Source organism: Cupressus sempervirens, chromosome 1 (assembly GCF_028749045.1).
Source record: "Cupressus sempervirens isolate cs-2001-9-10 chromosome 1, ASM2874904v1, whole genome shotgun sequence".
In the NCBI taxonomy this organism is placed as follows: Eukaryota; Viridiplantae; Streptophyta; class Pinopsida; order Cupressales; family Cupressaceae; genus Cupressus; species Cupressus sempervirens.
The window spans coordinates 870985311-870999645 of NC_143118.1; positions in this window are offsets into that span (position 1 = coordinate 870985311).

The window sequence follows — 14335 nt, forward strand, 5'->3', positions numbered from 1 at the left end:
TTTTTTTAGATCATTATCGATCTGCCTAATTATCATCATTGTGTTGTGATTGAAATGAGTTCATTATGGTCATTGATATAAGTTTAGAGTTTTTTTACATCTAACTAAACTCATAATAGGTATGATAGTCAAACACTAAACAAGTGTGATAGTGAATGGTCATGTCTCCATTCAAAAACATGCTCATTCACTCTCACACCCTTCCTTGATATATATACTCAATCTACTTGATATTGCTATGCATCAAAATCTATTAATGTAAGCATATCTAAAGGAACATAAGCATCACAATTTTAAGAACAACTTTTTTATATTCTTGTAGAGAAATACATATATTCTGAAGTAAATTAGATCCACCTCTATTAGATTTTGAACCTACAAATAAAATCATGCATCAATCAACATTATATTGAAATTTGATAAGAACTTTACATGGTATCATAGCCTTGTTAAGGAAAGATCTTATCAAATTTAAGAGATCAAATTTTCACATTAAGTTGTTGTCTCTCACTATTCCTCAAAAATGACAAACATGTTAGGATTTGAACATCACCTTACAAGTGCTAACAACTTTGAATCTTAGAAAATTTAAATAATGATGCTACTAAAAGAGATAAAATTAAAATCCTTTGTAAAAGAAAAAAATGAAGAACCAAAAGATGATATAGAGAAAACTCTATGGATTGAGAATAATGAGAAAGCCATGAAAATAATAGTGGATGTTGTTCTAGATCATATAGTACCTACTGTGGCAAAACATGTAACAACATATCACATCTTTAACTTAATATAAATAAATCTAACTACTTGTTCAAATTATTACTAAGACATTTACATTGCCATTTTATTTTTTATCTTTAACTTAATATGAATAAATCCAACTACCCTTTAGAATTATTGCTAAGACATTTTTAATGGCCATTGTTATCAAAAAGTTTTTTGTAGTGCTAATGTGTTGCATAACTAAGGAGAGGATAACATTTTCATTGGATAACTTTACCATTAACTTGTGTTTGGCCCTGGAAGATGATCTCTAAGAACTAAAGGTATGTTTCTCTTTTACACTATTTTTTCAATTTTAACATTTTAATTAATGAATAATCAATGATTTCAAAAGAAAAATATATATAATATGATATTTATATTATATTTTAATATTTAGTGAGGAGAGCTAAGCTATAGAAAAAATTATATTCCTTACTATGAAAAGTATAGTAGGAGTCTTAGGCAAGAGTTTACAATACAATGGTAAATTACGAACCTCTTATCTCAAAGGTCTTGAATTTGATTCCTTGTGATCTTAATACATGAAATAATAATTATACTAAACAAAAAATGAGAAATAAATAAAAAATAATCAAGGCTTTGATCCATTACTCATAAAAAATAAAATAAAAAATAGTATAGTTGGGGTCTTCGATTTAATATGGTAAGTTTAGCTTTATTTGAAAATTCTAAACATGATATGGTCTTTAGGTATCATTTCTAAAAGGGTTATAAATTATCTCTTCTATAACTAATAAGAAGAGCTTACCATAACTTGTGAGCTAAGTGATAAGGTTTATAAGTTACTTAAATTTTATGAAAACTAAATCAAACTTTAGGATTGATAATTAAATATCATTATTTCTATCACTAGGTCATTTGACCACCCCCTAATATTCCATGAAGACTAAACACATTTTCATTCTATCAAATTATCAAAACAAAGACCAAGTTTTTTTTTGAAACAGAAAAGACTAAAAATAATGGAATGTTTTTTATTGCTATGAAAAGTGTGCTTAAATCATTCTATGATTTATTGAAAGAATGGAGAGACATCATACCTATTTTTTGTAATTGAGGATAAGTAATGATCCCACATGTGAATAATGGCATACACAAGTTTTTCTCAAATCCCTTTGATTACTAAGGGCAATGATGTGCAAACAAAAAGTTACTTTTTAAGACAACAATATATTAAAGATAATACAGTAGAAGATAATGTAATATACATAATATCATTACTTAAAAATTCTCTTTCTCCTCACAAAGAGTTGAAGTAGAGTGCACTCGAGCCTCTCTTCATTTTCTCTTCTACGTGTCAAATAAAGTTTCTTATGAAATGGACAACATAATTGCATTATTGAGATTATAAAATGGATTAGATTAGAATACACAAAAACATAACAATATTATGAGACAAAAGGTCACCAGGAGAAGACAATATGAATAAAAATACAAAACCAACAAAGGCTATAGGCTAATTTCCCTTACAATATTTTCATGCCAAGTACGTGCTCTACTAGCCTGGGGTATAGGATTGGACATTTTCCCCAAAGTTTAGCCACCACTTGTAGGTGATTTGGTTTGTACCTTGAGGTTTACTTCCTCAAGGTCATAGGTTTGACTCCCCTTCATAGTGGAGAATGATTGTAGGCTAATTTCCCTTATAGAAATTTCATGCGAAGTACTTGCTCCACTGACCTAGGGTATAGGACTAGACTTTTCCCCCAAAGTTTTTTTCCCACTCGCTGTCGCTCTTTCTTATTATTCCCACTCTCTTATCCCTACCTAGTTCATAGATGGCTATTGGGGCCACTTCTCATCATGTCTCCAATGGTCAGTTATGGGATAGGGTTCCAACATTAGCTACTAGAGGTCATGAAGCTTCGTTAGTGGTTGTGGCCTCTTCTGAAGCTAAGGTCCATGATTTAGGGGTTCCAACAGTGGCTAATCTAGTTTTCTCCTTGGGTGTGACTCCTGTCACTATTTCCAATCCAATTCGGTTGGAGATGGAGGATGATGTTGCCAAATAAATTGCTCAAAAGATTGAGAACTTCTCTAAGAAGGTACCTATTTTTAGATTTCAAGGCTTCTGGCCTTCCCTCCTAGATCTTCATGCTTGGATCTATAAGCAATGGGACCTACTAATTTTTTAATCTTTCTAGATTTAGCCTGTGGCTAGGGGCTCTTCAATAGTAAAATTTGATGTTGTTGAAGACAAGATGAATATTTTTTGTAGTTACTTCAGCTGGGAGGACTGTCACCCTTTATTGGCCAAACCTTTCCATGAGGGTTTTGACCCTACTTCTAAATCTTTTTCTCATATGCCTCTCTATGCTAGGCTCCCAAATCTCCCCCTTCAACTATGGCTAGATTTAGTTCTTAAAGCTATGGGAGATGCTATTAGAGACTTCCAAATGGTGGATTCTAGATCTCTGGATAATCTTCATACTACTTATGTGTGCATTCTTGTGGTGGTTGATATTTCAAAGAGCCTCCCTAAGAAGATCAAACTTGAGGTCTGTAATGGATCCTGGATTCAAACACTTGACTATGAAGGTATTCCTTTCCACTATAAGGTCTATTCTAGAACTGGACATGTGGTTGTGCGGTTCCCTACCTAGCTGAGGAAATAAAATAAAAGACCTTCTTGGTGGGTTGGGGCTTTGGAACAACATTACTCTATCCTTAAAGACCCTGCTCCTTTGGTTTCCCCTATGCCTGTGGTTTCTTCCCCATCTAACCAGGCTTTTGGTCCATTTTTAAATATGGATTTTGTGGCTTCCCCTCCCTCTATGGGTCAAGATGCTTTGGCTAATCTTTCTAGTATGGTATTGTCTATTTCTCTAGATGGTCTTGGTGTTGATGCTTTGGTTTTGGAGAAGGAGGCTTCTTTGGTGGAAGAAGGTTGGAGAAAGGTTAAAGAAAAAATACAAATGTTCCCAAAAATCCTTTGATCGACATCTTAGATCTCACTCTTTTGGGACTAAAGGGTCCTAAATTGTTTTTTGAAGTTGTAATTTGGTGGCAGAAGTGAACTGTATTATTTGTGAGGCCACTCTGATCATTTTTTGGTTGGTGACTTGTTTCTCCTCTAATCTATTGTATTTTTTTGTTTGTACTCCATTGAATTTTTTTTTATGTGTAAAGGATTTTAGGCACCCTTCAAAATCTATTTTACTTAATAAAAAACAAAGGCAACTAGATGCTAGTGGTGACACTAATACCATAGTAATACAAAATATTTATGTTTTAACCCTTATGGGGTTTTCCTTTTGGATAAATAAATGTTAGCATGCATATTGATGGTATTCCTATAAGGGAGTATCCAACTAGTGTTGGAGACATAATTTAGAGGTTGTGTGAACATAGTTTGTCATTAATGTCAACATACTAGTTATTCTATGAAGACTAGTAGAGTAACAAACATAGTTTGGCTTTGTGCAATTCAACAAATGGAGATTGGCTTATGCATGATTGGGATAATGTTCAAGAGTATGTCTAGATGCTACGATTAAGAGCATACATGGAAATATGAAGATACGATAGATTTTTGATGGATCTAGTGAAGGCAACATTCAAACAAAGTTTATGGAAAGTAGATACCATTGTTTGTATTGTATTTCCTAATAGGGATGGAATTTGGTTAAGTGAACTTGGACAAGGGTTGAAGAAATTGAAGAATCACGCACATTTAGATGATCAATGTGTAAAGAGTTATGAAGACTATGAGCCAAGAGATTGCTTGTAATTGTTAAAAGATGTAATATTGTAATGTAATATCTTAAGTTGGTTCTAGATATTATTCTTTTAAAATGAGAAATCCTCAAGGCTAACTCAATAATTTATTCTAAAACTTGGCATAAAGGAAAGGCCATTTCCTTGTGGATTAGTATCCACATGGATAGTATGTAATTAGTGAGATCATTCTTTATGCTATGCAAACTTAAGAATGTGGGCAAGATTACATGCGTACATCTTTTGGACCAAAAAATGTTTGGTGCAATTGAGGCACAATGAGCTTACAAGAAACTATATCTAGAGAAGTTGTTGTTGGATAAGTATTGATGTGCACTTGTATTATTCAGTAAGGATGGTATTGAAGTTGTTTGCACAATGAGCTCTTCTATCTTTCTATCAACTCCTAAAAAGGTTGACACAACTCTTAATAGGGTTGGAATCTCATAATAGGGATTCAAGTCTCCTAATGGGGACTCATATGTATTGATTGTATTTCATTGACTCCCAATAGGGTTCCATCCTTTCACAAGAAACTATTATAGTAGTACATCATCTTTTGGGTACTATCCCCATGGATATTTTACCTCTGATCAATTGTTTTCTTTGCTAGAAGATTTGGTGTTATTGAGTATGGTTATACTTCTATAGTTGTTGCATCTACTATTTACATGTTTCAAAATTAATAAGGATATTGAGAGTTGTTTAAATTGCATAATTAATTCACACCCCACCTTGCACAACTGTGTTATTTGTGAGGCCACCTTGGTCACTTTTTTTGGTTGGTGACTTGTTTCTCCTCTAGTTTGTTATATCTTTTTCTTTTGATCCATTGAATTTTTTTAATGTGTAAAGGGTTTTAGGCACCTTTCAAAACCTATTTTACTTAATAAAAAAAAGCCAAGTGGATGCTAGTGGTGGAACTAATACCATAGTAACACAAAAGATCTATGTGTTAACCCTTATGGAGTTTTCCTTTTGCATAGATAAATTTCAGCATGAATATTGATGGTATTCTTATGGGGAGTATCCTAGTAGTGTTGGAGACATGATTTCAAGGTTGTGTGAACTAAATTCATGACATAGTTTGTCATTAATGTCAACATACTGGTTATTCTATAAAGACTAGCATAGCAACAAACATTGTTTGGTTTTACATAGTTCAAGGAATGGAGATAGACTTATGCACGATTGGGATAATTTTTGAGATTGTGTCTAGATGCTATAGTTAAGAGTGTGTATGGAAATATGAAGACTAGATAGAGTTTTTATGGATCTAGTGAAGAGAATGCATGGAAATATGAAGATAGGAAAGAGTTTTGATGGATCTAATGAAGGTAGCATTCAAAAAAAGTTTATGGAAAGCAGATACCATTGTTTGGATTATATCTCCTAATAGGGATGGAATCTAGTTAAGTGAATTTGGACAGAGGTTGAAGACATTGAAGAATCACACACAGTTAGATGATCAATGAGTAAAGAGTTATGAAGATTGTGAGCTAAGAGATTGCTTGTAATTGTTAAAAGATGTAATATTGTAATGTAATATCTTAAGTTGGTCCTAGATATTATTATTTTAAAATGAGAAAGCCTCAAGGCCAAATCAATAATTTATTTTAGGACTTGGTATAAAGGAAAGGTCATTTCCTTCTGGATTTGTATCCAACATGGATATTTTGTAATTAGTGAGATCATTCTTTATGCTATGCAAACTTAAGAGTGTGGGTGAGATTACATGCATACATCTTTTGGATCAAAAAAGTGTTTGGTGCAATTGAGGCACAATGAGCTTACAAGGAATTGTATCTAGCAAAGAAGTTTTTGTTGGATAGTTGTTGATATGCACTTGTATTATTTAGTAAGAATGACATTGAATTTGTTTGCACAGTGAGTTATTTTGTATTCCTATCAACTACTAACAAGGTTGACACAACTCTTAACAGGGTTGGAATCTCCTAATAAGGATTCAAGTCTCCTAATGGGGACTCATATGTACTGATTATATTTAATTGAATTCTAATAGGGTCCCTTCCTTTCACAAGAAACTTTTATATTAGTACATCATCTTGTGTGTACCATCCCCACTGAGATTTTCCCTCTAATCAATGGTTTCCCTTGCTAGAAGATCTAGTGTTATTGAGTATGGTTATCCTTCAATAGTTGTTGCATTTACTATTTACATGTTTCAAACTTAATAAGGATATTAAGAGTTGTTTAAATTGCATAACTGATTCACCCCCCCTTTCTCAATTACCTTGGTGGACTTAACTTTCTAAAAAAAAGGCTATTAGGTTTTGAATGAAAAAAGGAAAAGATGTATTTGTATTCAATGGCCTCCATATTGAGAATGTACAGGCATCAACAAATTTGTAGTTTAGGAAGGATGACAAGTTTCTCTCAAACATTTGTTACAAGCTCATGAGAATCTATAGGGGTGTGGGGATGTCAAGATGGTGTTGTTTGAGGTTTATTAAGGGTTTATTTCTCCCCTTGGAAGATTATTTACCTACCCCCCCATTTTTGGTTCATCACTTTATGGCTTATGTTTGGCCTACAAGTTTTGAACAAATAGTGGTAAAGAGTTTTATCTTAAGAATGAGAGGGATACTAAACCATGTTTTTGGGGTTGTTATTAATCTACATAAGATTGTTGGATGGTTGATTGCACTTTTATTTTTCTACCCATTATTATTTTTGTTATTTTTGATAGTAGGAATTCTCTATGCAATCCTTGGCTAGGATTGAGGTTTCCTAATAGGATTGCTTAGGTTTCTATCTACAAGGCCTCCTTTTTGTTGTACTTAGCTTGGGTTTTCTAATACCCTCTCTTCTACACAAAGCTATATGTTTTTTTTTACATACATGAATAATGTAGATGTTAGGAACAATGTCATTAATGTTTTACCCTAAAATGTTTTTCATGCAAAATGTGCCTATTCGTGTGGATAATTCTAATACTACTATTCATAGTCAAACTATAATTATAAAACAAATTGATAAGTCATATCCCTCAATTCATATTCTAGATAACTTAGATAAATTAAACATAAAATTTATAAAATAAAAAATTTACCCCTTTTTCGTTTATCTTCTAATCATCAATATCCCACATTCTTTTAAATTACACATCACATACACAATTATTGTTGCAATGTACATATACAATCCTGATACATTTTCTTCTAATAATTGTAAACTAGTCGTAATTTTGCTAATTAAAAAAAGGTGAACCAACCCAATCCATAAAGTTTATTTGTACACCAATATTTCCAAATTAAAGTCTAAATTGTCATATTTTAAAACTTGACACTAGACCCAAAGTTGTTTCTCTGATCACACACTTCCACATATTTTCCACATGAAATATTTTTCCTCTTCAATGATAAGGTTTGTTTATGAAAAGGTGTCTCATATTCTCTTGTAGATGCATTATCAGTCATGAACAATAATAATATTACTCGTTGATATGAAATGACACCCTCACATCTTTAGATATTTGAGTTATCTTTAAAACTAGTTCTTGAGATGACATTTTGAACTATTGTACACAATGCAACTTTTTCTGTTTTGTCCTCAAAGATAAAGTGTGGCTTTCTCCTATTCATGTTGGTTCATTTTTTCTCCTTTTCATAGATGTCTATTTAATAGTCATGTATTTAGATTCAATATTGGGTTGGGGTACTTAATAATAATTCAAAGTTAATATAATCTCTTATTCAATTATTTTGATCTTTAAATATTAGTAAATTTTATTTATTTTTAATTATTTATAATTTGTATCTACAATTCAACTTGAAAGTTACAAGAAGTTAGAATATTTTTCATTATTTTGGTAATTTCTATCAATTGGATTTTGCACTGTTAGGTAACTCATAGAAGTTTTCAAAATACTGATCTATATAGGCTCTAATAGGTAGTATCTAGAATGTTCTCATTGTCACTATACAAAGGCATATCGTAAATTAATTTTAAAGAAGACAATTTGAAATGAATCAATTTATTTGTGTAGCAACACATGAACATTTCTTTTTCTATTCTTATTAATGCCTCTTCCCATATTAGAAATAAGGTTTGTTAAGGATACCTTATTTAAGTGGGAACAATTTGATAATATATTAAAACCATTTTCATTTCCATTTCCATATGCATTTCCTAAAAATTATAAAAGAACAATATCTTAACCATCTTAATACAAAATAAAGTATGATTATCATATTATAAAACTTGTTGGACAATAGCTTACTCCATAATCTCATTACACTTCCAAATACAACACTAAATTGTGAACCTCTTATCTTGAAGGTCTTGAATTTGCTTCCTAGTGATCTTAATACATGTAGTAATAATTAAACTAAAGAAATAATGAGAAATAAATAACAAATAATCAAGGTTTTGACTCATTACCTATTAAAAAAGAAAATAAAAATGTGTATAGTTGGGGTCTTCAATTTAATATGGTAAGTTTAGCTTTATTTGAGAATTCTAAACATGATATGGTTTTTAGGTATCATTTCTAAAAGGGTTATAAATGATCTCTTCTATAACTAATAAGAAGAGCTTACCATAACTTGAGAGCTAATTGATAAGGTTTATAAGTTACTTAAATTTTATGAAAACTAAATCAAACTTTAGAATTGATAAATAAATATCATTATTTCTATCATGTGATCATTTGACCACCTCCTACTATTCCATGAAGACTAAACACATTTTCATTCTATCAAATTATCAAAAGAAAGACCAACACTTTTTTTCAAAATAGAAAATACTAAAAATAATGGAATGGTTTTTATTGCTATGAAAAGTGCACTTAAATCATTAATCTATGATATATTGAAGTAATTGAGAGACATCAAACCTATTTTTTGTAATAGAGGATAAGCAATCATCCTACATGTAAATAACATCACACACAAGTTTTGCTCGAATCCTTTTGATCACTAAGGTCAATGATGTGCAAAAAAATATTTACTTTTTAAGATAAAAGAATATTAAAGATAATACTACATAGAAGATAATGTAATATACATAATATCATTACTTAAAAATATTTTTTCTCCTCACAAAGAGTCGAAGTAGAGTACACTCGAGCCTCACTTCATTTTCTCTTCTACGTGTCAAATACTTTTTTTTAAAAATAAAATTAACAACATAATTGCATTATTGAGATTATAAAATGGAATAGATTAAAATACAAAAAAACATAACAATATTATATGAGAAAAAAGATCACCATGAGAAGACAATATGAATAAAACTACAAAATCAACAAAGGCCAGTGGATGCTAGTGGTGGCACTAGCACCATGGTAACACAAAAGATTTATGTGTTAACCCTTATGGAGTTTTCCTTTTGCATAGATAAATTTTAGCATGAATATTGATGGTATTCCTATGAGGGAGTATCCTAGTAGTGTTGGAGACATGATTCTGAGGTTGTGTGAACTGCATTCATGACATAGTTTGTCATTAATGTCAACATACTGGTTATTTTATAAAGACTAGTAGAGCAACACACATAGTTTGGTTTTGCGCAATTCAAGGAATAGAGATTGACTTATGCATGATTAAGATAATGTTTGAGAGTATGTCTAGATGCTATAGTTAAGAGTATGTATGGAAATATGAAGACTGGATAGAATTTTGATGGATCTAGTGAAGACAACATTCATACAAAGTTTCTAAAAAGTAGATACTATTGTTTGGATTGTATCTCCTAACAAGGATGGAATCTGGTTAAGAAAAATTGGAAAAAGGTTGAAGCTATTAAAGAATCACACACATTCAGATGATCAATGAGTAAAGAGTTATGAAGACCAAGAGCTGAGAGATTGCTTGTAATTGTTAAAAGATGTAATATTGTAATGTAATATCTTAAGTTGGTCCTAGATATTATTATTATAAAATGAGAAAGCCTCAAGGCCAACTCAATAATTTATTTTAGGACTTGGTATAAAGGAAAGTTCATTTCCTTGTGGATTAGTATCTAGTGTGGATATTGTGTAATTAGTGAGATCATTCTTTATGCCATGCAAACTTAAGAGTGTGGGTAAGATTAAATGTAGACATATTTTTCGATCAGAGAAGTGTTTGGTGCAATTGAGGTACAATAATCTTACAAGGAACTATATCTGGAGAATAAGTTGTTGATGTGCACTTTTATTATTTAGTAAGGATAGTATTGAAGTTTTTTGCATAATGGGTTCTTTTGTCTTCCTATCAACTCCTAACAGGGTTGTTACAACTCTTAATAGGGTTTGAATCTCCTAATAGGGATTCAAGTCTCCTAACAAGAACTCATATGTACTGATTATATTTCATTGACTCCTAATAGGGTCCATCCTTTCACAAAAAGCTTTTATATTAGTATATCATCTTTTGGGTACCATCCCCATGAAGATTTTCCCTCTAATAAATGGTTTCCCTTGCTAGAAGATATGGTGTTATTGTGTATGATTATCCTTCTATAGTTTTTGCATCTACTATTTACATGTTTCAAAATTAATAAGAATATTGAGAGCTTTTTAAATTGCATAACTGATTCACCCCCTCTCAGTTACCTTGGTGGACTTTACTTTCTAACAATAGAGGCTATGGGGTTTCAAATGAAAAAGAGGCGAAGATGGATTTTTATTCAATGACCTCCATATTGAGAATGTACATGCAGATGAGTAGTTTAAGGAGGATGAAAATTTTCTCTCAGACGTTTATTACAAGCTCATGATAATCTATAAGGGTGTGGGGATGTCAAGATGGTGTTTTTTGAGGTTTATTAAGGGTTTATTTCTCCCCTTGGAAGACTATTTACCTACCCCCCATTTTTGGTTTATCACTTTATGGCTTATGTTTGGCCTACAACTTTTGAACAAATAGTGGTAATGAGTTTTATCTTAAGAAAGAGGGCTACTAAACCATGTTTTTGGGTTGCTAATGTAAGGAAGCAAAGATGTGCAGAAATGCTTCCTACACTAATCTTGAGAGGACAATTATACAAATTTCATCTTAAATATCACAGAGATCTCAAGAAATGCATAATAAGGCATAAATAAAATAACAATGAACACATAGCACATTGATTACTATAGGGAAACCCTTCCAGGAGAAAAACCCCATGTTCCATAACCTACACAATGTATTATCAAACTAAAATGATTACAATACACTAGCAATGCAAGTTCTTATAGGAGCATATCACCACAACTTGAATTCAAAGAGAGTCCTTTAGTAGTCTTTCAAAACTTAATGACTCAAAAACCTCCCCAAGCCCTCCTTTTATAGTGATATTACAACATAGAAACCACTTGTGGTTTTACAAAATCATGGGAAAAACTGCCATGCGACATGTTACCCATTTTTTACATTTACATTTCCAAGATGGAAAAACAACCAAGTTAAAATAGTAATCCTGTCCATAATTTTGTCTTGTAGTTTTGACCCCCATAAAAGTCATAAAACAAGAGAACTATGCTCTAAAAATGTCCCTCCTATATTCTACTATGGATAGGGCACCTTTTGGTATTTTATACACTCTTTTCCAAGATATAAACAATTGGAAAACTTCCACAATTTTTTTTTGGAATTTTCTAGAAAATGATTGCAAGGTTGAGAGACATGTTTTCAATATTCTCCCACTTGCCAAACACCTTGCAAGAGTCAAGGGATCCAAAATATCATGGACTTAATTGCTAGGGGCCAAGAGGCCCATAGACTCTAAACACCATTTGAACTTCTCTGTGCTCATGGGCTTAGTTAATGCATCAACAACATTCTTCAAAGTCTCTACCTTCTCCAACTTCACCTTTCCATCTTCAACCATATCTCTCATGAAATGATATTTTATGTCAATGTGCTTGGTCCTAGCATGAAATTTTGGTTCTTCACTAGGAAGATTGGACTCTAGTTGTCACTATAAATTGTTATTGCAAGTTATTTGAACTCCATATCTGAACACAATCTCTTTAGCTAGATGGCTTCCTTGCAGGCTTGGGTAATTGCCATATACTCTACCTCAATAGTGGACAAAGTGACCACAACCTATGGCTTGATACTCCAACTAATTACACCACCAAATAATGTAAATACATATGCACTGGTGGATCTTCTGCTATCAACATTAGTGGCCCAATCTGAATTGACATAACCTTGAATATCTAAGGAATGGTTGTTTCATATTCCATGAAAACATATTGAGTACTCTGATGTACTCTACAAGTATCTAAAAACTCTTTTTACTGCATCTCAATGTGCTCTTCTAGGATTAGACATATAATGAGAAAGTACTCCCACTACTTGGGCAATGTCTGGTCTTGTACACACCATGTCATACATCAAATTTTCAATAGCACTCTGATATGGTACTCAAATCATCTCTTCCATCTCCAATGGGGATGTGGGACACTGTGAACAAGAAAGCTTTATTCCCATGTAATAAGAACACTCAATGGTCTTGAATCCTACATATTGAACCTTTTCATAATAGTACCAAGATACTTACTCTGGCCTAGCCAAAGCTTTTTTTTCTATCTATCCCTTATAATCTCCATTCCTAGAATGTACCTAGCTGCACCAAGATCTTTCATTTCAAACTTTACTAAGAGCTACACCAAGATCTTTCTTTAACTTTGCAATCAAAACTTTTCCTTTTCCAATAAGCAACATGTCATTGACATACAAGGAAATAACCAAGAAACCATCACCATCAAATTTGTAATATACACAATGATAAGATTTAAGATCGAACAAATCCCAAACTAAACACATTTATATATCAAAGTTCTGGTGTATACGAGGATTAGTAATGCAAATACCACTAAATATCAAATCAAAAAGTATTCACAAAACTAAATAAATGTAACTTCAAGATAGACTAAGATGAGCTCTCAATTGAGAATATGAGCCATTAATCGGCTCCCTCAATGAGAAGCTCTCTTCTTGAGTAGCTTTGTCTAATTAGATAGGATGTATGCTTGATTCTCCAAAGGCTTCAATGGTGTTCTTGATGGATTTTGGCTTGGGTGAATAGATTTGATGTAAAATGGCTTCTCAAAAATGGCATTATGGCTTTACTTCATGATCAAAATGGCATTACTTTGTTACTGTGGGTGATTGTGTTAAAATGGTTTGGGAGAGGATTCCTTAAATAGGCAAAGGGCTTGAGGGATCAAGGGCTAGGATGCAAGGATGGGAAAAAGCTTATGAAAGGTTTAGATTGAATGAGAGGAGAGAACATGAATTGTGCTCCCTTATAGCCAATCAAAGAGTGACACATGTCACAGGGTCATTGCTTAGAGCAAGAGGGGTTGAGGGGTCAACAAAGGAGGCTCGAAGCTCATAAAGACCCTCATAATGGCTTGTAAGGCAATGAATGGGCTTGTAAGAGTCATTTATGGCTTTGTGGGCTTCACAAAGTTTTATGGTTGGGATATTTGTGAGAGAGTTGAGATATTTTGACTTGGGTTGGATTAAGAAAGTCTTAAGCTTGACTTAGGAATGTGCAAATGATTAAAGCTTGGATTAGGCTTGGGTTAAGATTATATTAGGCTTGTTAGAGATGGGCCAGTGGATGGCATTTAATGAAGGTGGGTGAAGGAGGAGATATTTTTTGGCTTTGGCTTGGGTTAGCAAGTCTTAACCCATGTTTAGGGAATGTGACAAGGTTGAGGGGGGGGGGGATTAGGATTAGGGTCAAATATAAGGATTGACATCTTCTAGAACAGTCTAGGCTTTGGATGAGAATGAAGACTTTCTAGAAGAGTCTAGAACTTCCTAAGATGAGGATAAATAAGGTTTTTAGGAAATAAATAAAGTTTTATTTATTTCAAGGGTTTGGGTTG